Here is a 5,697-nt window from a genome sequence, read left to right on the forward strand (position 1 = left end):
TGTTTACATGCATTTAAACGTCCGGTTTCACATCTACTTCTAAGGTCAAGAATGAGCCTTCAAACTCAAGTTTTGTTGGGTTTATCTTCTCAAGGTCTGCATTCGTAATGAAGCTGATCCTGACTAAACTTTAAAGGGCCAATTCACCAAATTTACCTAAAAAAACAACAACAAAAAAACCCAAAACAAAATAAATTTTCGCCCGTATCTCCTCGTAACGTTAGGTTTCGTCAAATGGCTGGGCATCATAAAGTTACACACTAAACGTAATTAACATATCTTACGGTACTTCAAATAACTCAATGTTAACTTTTCTGTTGAAGAAGTGTACAATGCCAACATTTTTTTCCTGGCGATCGGGTTGCTGGTATTTGTTTGCTGTTATATTATACTTTCTGTAATATTCCCTACATGGAGGCCTGAATGCTGCCACCACACTGCCAGGGATGAAATCCTGGTGGAGAAATAATGAATCCTTTATTAATCTACATCCAGAGCTGTGCACTTTTGAACCGATGAAACGTACAGAGCTGTTGTAGTGTATTATCATTTACTCTGAAGCTTTGGAACAGATGACCAGTAAGGGGCCCAGGGTTAAAAAGCATATATGGTCAGGGTCCACTGTCAAGTTGTCCACCATGGTACCAGTTAGCTGCTAGCTAACCATAGCTAACCTGTTTGTCGATTGTTTGGTCTGTGACGTAATCGGTCGACTGGAAAAAGGTCCAATACTAACAAGCTGAAAGGCAGCATATCTCCACTTACTGTAGAGGAGTCGCACATACTTGGGTCAATAAATGGATTCCTCTCCCGTGCTTGTAGACTGGGACAAGGACAGTAGTCCAATTTCATGACCTAGTCGAGCTGTAACTGTAACCATAGCCATAGCTCGACTTAACGGTGCCACTGCATGAAACTGGATATCTCCCAACCTGGACACTTCAAACCAAAAATATCTGCACGGCTAGACAAAAAGTAAATCAGGAACCACGTTTTTGGGGATCTACACTTTACCTAATGTTAATTCAACCTGTGCTGTGTAGTGTCAACCTGGAAGTGTGTGTGTTTGTGTGTACGCAGGTACGCACCATGATGGGCAACGTGTGGGAAGCTCCTCTGTAGCTCCCTGACAAGAGGGAGGAGGCCCACCATAACACACGTCAGACACACACAACCACACACACACCTCCTCGTCAGCCTCTCCTTCCTCGTCCTCCCATCAACCCTCTCTTCACTGCCTCCCCCCTCCTCCTCCTCCTCCTCCCATACACCCCCCCAACAGTCCTGCCAAGCTGACAGCTCCAAGCTCCGTGGAAAATGAGTCTCGCTCGCATTACAATCGCGCAGGACAGATTCCATTAGCACTATCTGAAATTGAGCGCGGGGAGCAGAGAGCGGGAGGCAGCGGCGCGTGGCCTTATCAGAGGGAGAGGGTGAGTTCCGCCGACGTCACTAATCCACCGGGCGGGATTGAGCACACACATACACACAGGGAGAGACAACCTGGGGAAGACGCAGGATGCAAACACTCTTTCATGCGCTGGAGACAACGGGGACAGATAGAGACACATACCTACACACACACACACACACACACACTGATGCCACAACTCTCACAGTCTGTGTAGTGAAAAGGACCAGAATTTGCATTTAGCTAAAGGACATGATGAAACTGGTGGAAAACAGGCAACAGATCAACTCTCTCTGTCTGTGTGAGTGTGTGTGAGTGTGTGTGTGTCCTCCTGAGGAGTTCTGGCAGGTCTGTTCAGTGGTGGGATTTGTAACATGTCAGTCCGTCGTTTTGAGACGAAACTGAGCCTCTCTCGCACACGCTGTGTGATCTCTACCTCCCTGCTTGCATGCACCCTCTCTCCCACTCTGCTCACAAACATCCTCACATGTACACGCTCACACATTTGCAGGGACACCCCACATGAACCCCCCCCTGGTGTCCTCATCCTCATAGTTATTAACCCTTGACACATAAATCCAAGGGTATGTGGGTGTGTGATATTAGCCGCGTGTGTGTGTGTGTGTGTGTGTGTGTGTGTGGGAGGGAGGATGGGGTTAATCTTTATGTAGTGGGGATCTTTCACACAAGATCACTCAATTTAAATAGAGCGGGAACACTTTGATGTCTCCAGCCCTCCCTCCTTTTTCCCACTTTCCGTCTTCTCATTCACCCCCTCTAATTTGATTCATGTCGCCCCCCTCTGTGCCCCAGTGATAAGGTGTAATGAGAAATGTTTTCAAAATGGCTCTCACCTACCATGCGATGCTAATTGGGCGTGTGCTTGGTATAGCCGTGAGAGGAGAGTGCTCATCCCTGACCGCTGGAGAAGGTGCTGAGGAGAGAGGAACAGTTAGGAGTGGAGAGCACAGAGAAAAATAAAGGTGACACGTGCTTGCATTGACTGAGAAACCCCCCCCCCTCAAAGACACAAAGTAATGAGGGGAAATACCATCTTCATTAGCTGTCATTTACAGGGAATTACCACGATGCCTCCTCAGGGCTGATATTGGTCACGCTGAGAGCGAGCGGGGAAGAGGAGAAGGAACTTTGGGGAAGATGTGGGAACAGAGGAGTGTTTGGCCTACATTCATCTAGCAGCAAAGGGACGTCGCTCCAGGAGCACTTCCCTCCTCAAATAACACGGAAGACAAATGGGGTTGGCTTCAACAGCAAATTACAAACAGGAAAAAGAGACCGACACATAAATCATAAACCCTCCCTTCTTCATGTTTGAATGTGAACTCAAACATCAAGTCAGTTCTATTCTCGGACGGTGGTGTCTTGGGGGATCCAGGAAGCTCCTGGACAGTTTGTGGTGGTATGGAGCATCAGATTCACGGATACATAATATTCCATCAGTGCTCAGTTGGATTTAGATCAGAGGAACAAGAGGGCCAGTCAATGGCATCAACGCCTTCGTCATCCAGGAACTGCCTACACACTCCGGACACATGAGGCCGGGCATTGTCCTGCACCAGGAGGAACCCAGGGCCCACTGCACCAGGAGGAACCCAGGGCCCTCTGCACCAGGAGGAACCCAGGGCCCTCTCAGTTTAAGGTCTGACAAACGCTCCCTTAAATGTTCCCTTAATTTTCTTGAGCAGTGTAAGATATCTCTTATTGTTCTGTTTTAATCCCCTGGCATAATCTATCTAATCTATCTCAAACATTTGTATTGTTTTTATGCTGTTTATTAATAAGATGTGAAAAACAAACAAACAAACAAACAAACAAGAACATTAGCTGTTTGGTCACTAGTTTCAGAGGCAAAACCAGTTTCTGTAAGTTTAGTCAGCAAATAATACAAAGTCAGACTAAATACAGTTTAAGCCAAACGCCAAAAAATATTACTTTTGATAGATAAAGAGGAGAAACTTACCTCAGTTCTTTTATGTGGAGAAAAAACGGCGAAAATTCAGTTCTGTGTAAAACCGGAAGCAGGTGGGCGGGGCTTTCCGCCGCGTTTAAAGACTGTGGGAGGGGCACGTGCAATCTAAAAAAGGTGTGCGTCGTTTTCCCACGGTTTCCGGGTTGAACGACATGGTTCTTCCAAACGTGTAAAGCAGACTTTGCCTTTTTTTTAAAAAGCAAACTTTAAGTGAAAATTGAAAAAGTTATTGAAGATTTTGTTTCAGACATTTGAAGAGCTTTGTCTGAAGTTATGAAATAATCTGTGAATTTAAAAAGAAAATAAATAGGCATCACTTCAGCCAAATCACTGATACATTTTTCACTTATCTCCAGTAGTATGATACAGTTATGGCTCTACTTAAATATTTAAATACAGATTCATGCTAATTTAATACCATGTAAGTGAGAAATACTGAGGTCGTGGTCAGTTTCATCGGAGGCAAAAAATAAACACATAAATGAAAAAATAAAGATAAAAAAAAGACAAATAAAGTCTAAATATTTTTTCGTATTTATTTGGATTTTTCATACCTAATAATCATCCCTGTTGCCAGAAGAAAATGTTGGCATTGTACGTTTCTTTAGACCAGGAATGCGTTACATTTGTATGTTTCATTCGTACCGTATATCAGTGTTTCTTAAGTCTGGTAGTATATGAGGTGATTGTGTTATCAGGTGGAGGGGATGGTCGATGATGGGTCACCTAGGCGAGCCTTACTAAGCGAGCTGCAGAGATACCGAAAACTGCCCAAACATTATGATTTTGTAACCATATCCAAGTGGTTTTTGCACCTAAACATCACCACACGTTGACTGTCGTATTGCTGAAATGTAAAAAGTTTAAACGTATCCTCAACATAATATTGACAAATGTAACACGTGTGGTTTGCAGGACATTTGGTTGCTTTACTAATATTCATACGTACATGGAGGCCTTAAAGCTGCGACCACGCTGCACGGATGAAATCCTGGTGGAGAAAAACTGTGTGTTCCAGTACCCATACTACCATACTATAAAGTATGCCAGAGAAAGATTTAGTATGTCCCAATTAGAGATGCACCGATCCAGCTTTTTCAGTTTCCATACCGATCCCGATGCTGCGGCTTTGAGTATCAGCTAATACCGATCCAATACCATGGTTGACCTAAAAAGCTATATACCTTTACATGAAGAACAGAAAAGACTAGAGGCATCAGACACTGATGACTACACAGCTCTTTCCTAAGATAAAATGAAACAAGATGAAACAGATTAATGCAAAGATGAGCTATTTATTCTTAACAAAAGCAGATTCTCTCCTTCGCTCCATGGCGCATGACGTAGCTCGTGTCACAATAGATTTAAAGGCAAAGGATCGCCTCAGTTATAGGTTGCATTTTCCGATACCTGATCCATCTATTTTGATGATATCAGGGCCGATATTTGATCCAGATATCGGATCGGTGCATCCCTAGTCCCACTGAATAGTATGTCAAATGCAGTATGCCAGAAATACAGGATGTTCTACTACTGCATGTGTGTTCAAGAAAAAAAAAATCTGTGTATCCCCCCTTGAATCTGTGTTAAATAGCTAAAATATCAGAACCCTCACTTAGGTGTCACTTCTCATTCAAAATCAGTGCTTCCTGAGGTATGGAAAATGGTCGTGCGCTAAAAGGTGTATTTTGAAAAGCTTAAAATGAACATAGACTTTTGAAATCTTAATATAATATACTAGTTAGGATCCCAAAAAGCATCCATATGAAGAACAGAAACAGTATATCTTTACAAATTGAATCACTTGTGTCCTTTACTGCTGTAAAATGTGTTTGCTGCAGTTCCCCCCTTTTTGAAAGGACAAAAAACATGTTGTGTTGGTCACACCGACATGTGTGTTACCCAGGATGTCCTTTTCACGGTTTATCTGGAGTCAAATAGATGCATGCATAGTGTCATGTCCCCACAGAGGACAGATATGAGTTGCTGTGGAGGATGAAGTATCCACCATGTGCAAGTTTCTGACTGTTGTATGTAAAGTGAGGACACGACCTCTGTGTCACCTCACTGTACCAACGCTGTGTACCAAATGAAAATGTTGAAATGATGTTCATATAAAAATAAGCAGGATTTGGTATTTGGATAAAAGTGGAGTGTGAAGAGGTGGAGCAGCGTCACCAGCAGTGATGAAGTGTGTTCCTGAAAGCTTAAGTGAGCTATATAGTTTGTGACAGGTGTTGAAACAGATCCCCTCCTCTGTCGTACGCTCATCCAGTCACATCCAGGTTGGGCCTTC

Source organism: Epinephelus moara, chromosome 12 (genome assembly GCF_006386435.1).
Source record: "Epinephelus moara isolate mb chromosome 12, YSFRI_EMoa_1.0, whole genome shotgun sequence".
NCBI classification, from domain to species: domain Eukaryota; kingdom Metazoa; phylum Chordata; class Actinopteri; order Perciformes; family Serranidae; genus Epinephelus; species Epinephelus moara.